The 7,595-nt window shown below is 39.8% G+C and overlaps 1 non-coding gene across 1 annotated transcript; it reads left to right on the top strand.

Moving 5' to 3' along the window:
- Positions 1–3,714: 3,714 nt before the first annotated feature.
- On the top strand, positions 3,715–3,818 carry LOC126954087 (small nucleolar RNA U13). Its single transcript, XR_007725533.1, has one exon. It is a non-coding gene; the product is annotated as a small nucleolar RNA U13 (small nucleolar RNA).
- The last annotated feature ends 3,777 nt before the right edge of the window (positions 3,819–7,595 follow it).

Here is a 7,595-nt window from a genome sequence, read left to right as displayed (position 1 = left end):
AGAAACAGCGACCTGGGGTGGGCTTTGGGCTTTTCTCCTCTATAGACATGCACTTTCGAGCTTAGATTTTCAGATTTTTCATGCAACAGAGAGACTAGAAGGTAGACTTGGGTAGAGACGTTGAGAAAGCTTTGAAAGAAGAAACTGCAGTGGTACATATGATGTGGGTGCATGATGTATTACAGGTGGCTAATCGTCCGCACATCCAGGGCGATGACCATCAACTGTGCTTGCCACAATGACTCAATGGACAGTCACGAGTTACCTCCACCGAGCATTTGTGGATTGATGGCAATGGAACCTCACTGGTCAAGGTGGCTTTCAAGAGGCCTGTGGGCCATGAGCTGTCCTATCTGACTCCATTCAAATGCTCATGGCCCAGAGCTCCTCACCTCCATTTTGCCAGATCCAGTGACAGTATTGATCCTCATGGCATGGAATCAGTCGGCAATTCTAGTCACAGCTGATGGATTCTTCTTCGTGGCGCACCCTCTTCTCTTGGCTCTGGGACATCACCTGGCTTTTCTCATTTGTCCCTGGCCCCTCCTCTTTGCTGGCCCTAATTCCACACTTAACCTCTAAACGGTAGCATCCCGTGCAGCTCAGCCCTCTCCTCCACGATCGTGTGTGGCAGCCTCCACGGATGCCTGTTTTAGGTGTACCTCCTTCCTCAGCAGCCCCTCCCTCTTCTGCCTTCTGCAGTTTGGAAGTCACTTGTGCAATTTGCTGGGATTTCATTGACTTATTTCTCCAAGGTAGTGTTTCCGTGGAGGGTGAAGTTAGGAGTTGCTGGAGACTAGATGCTGCTGAGCCATCTGTTGGATTTTCCTTTCTTGCCTGTAATTGTAAACCATCCCTTTCCTTCACCTTATTGCTGCTGATGGGTATTTGCTAACTCTTCCTCTTTGTTCACACTGTTAGGTTTTGCAGGGAGGAAGGTTATGAGATTGGACTTCCCTTTGTCAATTTTAATCAAAAGTCAGGGACCCAATGAATATGTTTTCTTTATATTAAAAAATCTTTATTAAAACAAGTACACGGCCAGGCGAGGTGGCTCACTCCCGTAATCCCAGCACTTCAGGAGGCCAGCGTGGGAGGGTGGCTTAAGGGCAGGAATTCAAGACCAGCCTGAGGAACACTGTAATACCCTCAGCACTACAAAAAATTAAAAAGTTAGCCTGGCATAGTGGGGTGCGCTTGTGGTCCCATCTACTCAGGAGGCTGGGATGGGAGGATCACTTCAGCCTGAAAGTTTGAGGCTGCAGTGAGCTAGGATGGCTCCACTGCACTCCAGCCTGGGTGACAGAGTGAGACTCTGTCTCACTGAAGGAAGGAAGGAAGAAAAAAAAGAAAAAGGAAGAGAGAGAGAGAGAGAGAGAGAGAGACAGAAAGAAAAAAAAGAAAGAAAGAAAGAAAAGAAAGAAAGAAAGAAAGAAAGAAAGAAAGAAAAAGAAAGAAAAAGAAAAAAGAAAGAAAGAAAGAAAGGAAAGAAAAGAAAGAGAAAGAAAGAGAAAGAAGAAAGAAAAGAAAGAAGAAACGAAAGAAGAAAGAAAGCAAGAAAGAAAAAGAAAAGAAAGAAAGGAAAGAAGAAAGAAAGAAGAAGGAAAGAAAGAAAGAGGAAGGAAGGAAGGAAGGAGAGACAAAGAAAGAGAGAGAAAAAGAAAGGAAGAAAAAAATAAAATAAAATTTTAGAAGGGATTTCTACAGTAACTCATAAAAACATAAATTTCCTTCCTGGATCTTATCATCACTTGTGATTATATATTTATTTGGGGAATAACATTTTAATTTTCTCCCATTTGTTGAAAATTCCATGAAGGCAAAGACCATATCTGCATTGTGGCCTCAGTCATTTGCAAAATGCCTGACACATGATAGATGTATATAAAGTATTTCTTGGGGTGAATAATGAATGAGTTTATCAGTCAGCCAGTCAATCAAGTAGTTAATCTACTTCTAGGACCAGGTTATTCCCTCTCATTCATAGTATCATAGTCATGCCCCCACTACATTGGGCTCTGTGTGTGTGTGTGTGTGTGTGTGTGTGTGTGTGTGTGTGTGGTTAGCATTAACAGCCAATGCTATTTGAGTAAAATGTACTTGTGATATGCCAGACACTCTGCTACAAATCAAGGTGATTGGATTCAAAGTATGAATCCTTTATATGCCTTTGTCCCCAGATAGCTTGAAGGCCTGAAGAAACAGTAGCTGGTGAGTGCCATATCAAAAGTATAGGCCAAAATGTGGTCTATCCATAGGATGGAATATGATTCAGCCTTAAAAAGGCAAGAAATTCTGACCCACACTACTACATGGATTCACCTTAAGGACATTATGCTCAGTCAAATAAGTCAGGCACAAAAGGACAAATACTGTATGATTCCACCAATATGAAGTACCCAGAGTAGTCAAATTCAGACAAAGGGAAATAGATTGCAGGTTGCCAGGGGTGGGGGAGCAAGCAGGAGGAGTAAACAGGGAGTTAATATTGAATGGGTATTGGGTTTCAGTTTGGGAAGATGAAAAAGGTCCTGGTGGATGGATGGTAGTGATAGTTGCACAACAGTATGATGTATTTAATGCCACTGAACTGTATGCCTAAAATGGTTTATGTTATGTATATTTTACCAAATTTTTTAAACTTAAAAATAAAGTATAGGCCAAATGCTATGGGAGCTCAGAGGGAACTTCTGAGAGGATTCTGATGCCAGCTACTGAGATAACATACATTTTTAATCTAGTATAGTGTATTAACTGAGATCATATGGGAGGGAGGGGTCGTTTTCATGAATTTAATAACACAATTGGTAAAACTAACAAGAGAAGAAAAATGCATTTCTCAAAGTGTTTCTCCTGTATAAAGGCGTTTGGAAGCTCTTCCTCAGCAGGCTTGGGCACTGATATGATTTGGTTGTGTCCCCACCCAAATCTCATCTTGAATTCCCACTTGTTGTGGAAGGGACCCAGTAGGAGGTGACTGAATTATGGAGGCAAGTCTTTCCTGTGCTGTTCTCGTGATAGCGAATAAGTCTCATGAGATCTGATGGTTTTATACAGAGGAGTTTCCCTGCACAAGCTCTCTCTTTGCCTGCTGCTATGCATGTAAGACATGACTTGCTCCTCCTTGCCTTTCACCATGTTGGTGAGACCTCCTCAGCCATGTGGAACTGTAAGTCCATTAAACCTGTTTCTTATGTGAATTGCCCAGTCTCGGGTATGTCTTTATCAGCAGTGTGAAAATGGACTTATACAGGCACCGTCTCTGAACAGCAGTCTCAAATTCTGACCTTGATTTTGAATCCCCCTGACTGCATGGACCACAGTTTCCATGTCAACCTGAGCACGACACCTACTATATATCCTGTGACTGTTCACTTCTAAAGAGATTTGCCAGGCAGAACAGAGCCACTCAAATTACATTTGCTGCTTCTGAATCACAGTATTTTCCCATTTTAAAAAAGCCAATTCCACATTATATTGTCAATTCCAATATGTGCTTAACCATGTGATGAGCTCACGCATCCCAAGTGTTCCAGGAGGATGGAAAACATTCACCCTGCACATATGGATGTGGCTATGAGCCAAAAGGAAAACACTGAGCCAGGAGTGCTCAAAGGAAGGTGGAGGTTCCCCTCCATGAGAACCATGCTTTGGTAGCGGGGGCAGTTGTTGTTATTTAAAATGATGTCCTTGGAGCTGGATAAATAATAAATGATTCTTTTGTAGTTCATAAGCATGATGATTGGGTTTTCACATGCATTTGTGAGATGTGCCTCCCTCCAATCTTGTTACCACATTGGCATATGACCCATCTGATGTGAAAATATATATTATTATTACAAATGTTGCTCTTACCCATTGCCTCTTTTTGCCTGCCACATTCTGGTCTCCTCTTTCACCCTGGCACATGAACTGGTTATTCCCCCCAAATGAGCACAGTACAATGGACCATGGGACTGAAAGTGCCCTGAATAAAGGAGTTCCCTGAACAGTGTGTGCCGTCAGCATAGCACAGCCCATCCTAGAATGAGTCTCGCAATGAGGGAGCAAAACACCGTGAGAACTGACTTGTTCCCTCTGGTTACATCATGTTCCAATGGTGGAGTTCCATTTTAGCTCCTTTTATGTTAAATGTTCATAAAATACAATAAAAACTTCTCCTCTGAGACAGTTTTTTTGAAAAACACAAAAGAAACCGTGGATTTACAACCTGATAATTCAATTTCTCTAGTCATGAAATCAATGTTATCACCTTTGCTGAACTGGAAGCTCATTTATTTTCTACCTTGATTTTAATATCTCTAGGATGAAATCCGAGCATTTACTGTGTCTCCAAGACCACCTTTTACATTGGAAAAATCTTTTATCAAACTAAAAATGTTTGAAGGTTTGTCTCCCCGCAGGTGAAATTCAGCTGTCTTTCTGTTGCGTTTTGTTTGGGTCACATGCACGTTTTCGGGGCAGCAACAATGAAAGCACTGAGCTGAGGGAGATGGGAAGGCAGCATGCTCCAAAGGGTCCAAGCTCCTGAGGCTTTGCACTCACTTGCCTGCTCTTAAATGATGCCCAAAGACTAGCTGATCTCTCAGTATTCCAAAAATTGCCAATGATCATATTTTTTTAAAGAGATGAGGTCTCATTGTGTTGCCCTAAGCTGGTCTCGAATTCCTGGCCTCAAGCCATCCTCCTGCCTCAGTGTCCTGAGTAGCTGGGATTACAGGCACAAGCCACCATGCCTAGATTACATTCATGTTTGATTTAATGACTGCTTTATCAGCCACATTTGATACACCTCTCTTGGTGGGACAGCAGACTCTCCTGGAGATTTCTTGAAAATGTGTTTTTAAAGTAGGTGATCCTGCTTCAAAGGACAGATAAATGGATAAACAAAGTGTGGTATATCCATATAATATAATATTATTCAGCCTTAAAAAAGAAGACAGACATGGATGAATCTTAAAGGCATTATGCTAAGAGAAATAACTCAGACAAAAAGGGACGAACATAAGTCCCTAGAATAGTCAAATTCATAGCAACAGCATGTAGAATGGGGATTGTCCAGGCTGGGGGCATGAGGGAATGGGGAGTTATTGTTCAACGGGTACAGAGTTTCAGTTTAAGATACTGAAAAAGTTTGGAAGATAGATGTTGGTGATGGTTGCACAATAATGTCAACGTATACTCAATGCCACTGAATTGTACACTTTTAAATTGTTAAAATGGTAAATGTTATGTATATTTTCCATGATTAAAAAAATGTATTTTTTTAAAAGAGCCTACTGGGACTGTGTTGCAATTGCATTGTATCTATGGTTCACCTACAGATAACTCATAACTTAACAATATCAAGGTCTAATTCGTGAACATGGTATATCTTTTATTTATTTAGGTCTTCCTTAATTTCTCTCAGCAAAATTTGTAGTTTTCAGTGTACAGGTATTACACATATTTTGTTAAATTTATCTCTAGGTGATTTATGCTTTTGTATGCTATTTCTTTTTCTTTTCTTTTCTTTTTTTTGAAATGGAGTCTCACTCTGTCACCCATGCTGGAGTGCAGTGGCGTGATCTCGGCTCACTGTAAGCTCTACCTCCCGGGTTCACACCATTCTCCTGCCTCAGCCTCCCAAGTAGCTGGGACTACAGGTGCCCACCACCATGCCTGGCTAATTTTTGTGTTTTTAGTAGAGACGGGGTTTCACCGTGTTAGCCAGGATGGTCTCAATCTCCTGAACTTGTTATCCGCCCACCTCGGCCTCCCAAAATGCTGGGATTACAGGTGTGAGCCACCGCACCCAGCCTTGTATGCTATTTCTAATATTCATTCATAGCATATAAAAACATGATAGATTTTAAAATAATGACCACATATCTTATGGCCTCAATAAATTCATTTGTTAGTTCTACTCATTTTTATTTCTTATAAATTCCTTAGGATTTTCTACGTAGATCTGCCATCTGTGAATAAAGACATTATTTCATCCTTTCCAATCTGCATGTATTTTATTTCTTTTTATTGCATTATTTCCCCGACTAGGACCTCCAGCACAACATTGAATGCAAGTGGTACAAGCAGACATACTTCCTTTGCTCCCATTATAGGAGGAAATTATTGTCTTTCATCATTAAGGACAATGTTAACTCTACATTTTTTGTGGCTGCCCTTTATTGGGATGAGGAGGTTTCCTTCCATTTCTAGTTTGTTGTAGGTCTGTTTTTCGTTTTCTATTTTTTAAACAAAAATTTAAAATTTAAACAAAATTAAAAATTTTCGATTTCTGTTGAATTCATATTCAACACATGAATGTGTGTTGAATTTTATCATATGCTTTTTCTGCATCTATGGATGATCATATGATTTTTCTTCTTTAATTGGCTAATATGAGGAATTACATTGATTGAGTTTCAACGTTATACCAAACTTGCATTCCTGGAGTAAAACTCACGTGATTATAATGTATTTTTCTAAAAACTATATTGCTGTATTCATTTGTTCACAAAATATTTGCCAAATTTTTATTACGGTATCTATGTTCACGAAAGATATTGGTTTTGTAGTTATTTAAAATGTCTTTGTCTGGTTTTAGATTCAGGATAACGCTGGCTGGGAAACTTTCCCTCTACTTCCATTACCTAGAAAGGATTGAGAATTGATACCATTCTTCTTAAATGTCTAGTAGTATTGACCAGTGAAGCCATCTGGGACTGGAGTTTTCTTTGTGGGGAAGTTTATAACTATGAATTCAATGTATTTAATACATATAGAACTATTTCAAGTTATCTGTTTCATCTTGAGTAAGTTTAGGTAATTTGCGTCTTTCAAGGAATTTATTTTATCTAAGTTGTTGAATATATTAGTATAATGTCATTCATAATATTTTTAATCATTTTAAAGTCCATAGAATATATAACAATGTTCCCATGTTCATCCTTGATATCAGTAATTTCTGTCTCCTTTTTTTTTTTTTTTTTTTTTTTCTTTTTTTCTGGCTATGGTCTGGCTAGATCCATCTACTTAGAGGCTTATCCATTTTATTGGTCTTTTCAAAGAACCAATTTTTGGTTTCACTTATTTTCTCTGTTTCTCAGTTTTCGATTTCACTTATTTCTGTTTTTTTTGTTATTGTTCCTGTCATTTTATTATTGTTTCTTTTGTTATTTGTTATTGTTTCTTTCTGTGATGGTTAATTTTATGTGTCAACTTGACTGGGCATTGGGGTGTCCAGATATTTGGTCAATCACTATTCTGGCTGAGTCTGTATTTTTGGATAAAATTAACATTTGAATCCACAGACTGAGTAAAGCAGATTGCCCTCTCTAATGTGGGTGGGCCCCTCCAATCAGTTGAAGGTCTGAATAGAACAAAAACGCTGACCACTCTCCCAAGTAAGAGAATGATTTCTCCCTGATGGCCTTCGAACTAGGGTGTCAGCTTTTTCTTGCCTTTGGACACCAACTGAAACATCGGCTCTTCCTGGGTCTTGAGCCTGCCAGCCTTTGGACTGCAGCTACCCCATGAGCTCTCCAGGGGCTCAGGCCGTCTGACTCAGACTGGAACTATGCTATTAGCCCTTCTGGGTCTCCAGCTTGGCAATT

The sequence above is a fragment of the Macaca thibetana genome, chromosome 4 (assembly GCF_024542745.1).
Source record: "Macaca thibetana thibetana isolate TM-01 chromosome 4, ASM2454274v1, whole genome shotgun sequence".
Classification (NCBI taxonomy): domain Eukaryota; kingdom Metazoa; phylum Chordata; class Mammalia; order Primates; family Cercopithecidae; genus Macaca; species Macaca thibetana.
The sequence above is the reverse complement of the archived record's forward strand: the minus strand, read 5'-3'. Positions and strand labels throughout refer to the sequence as shown.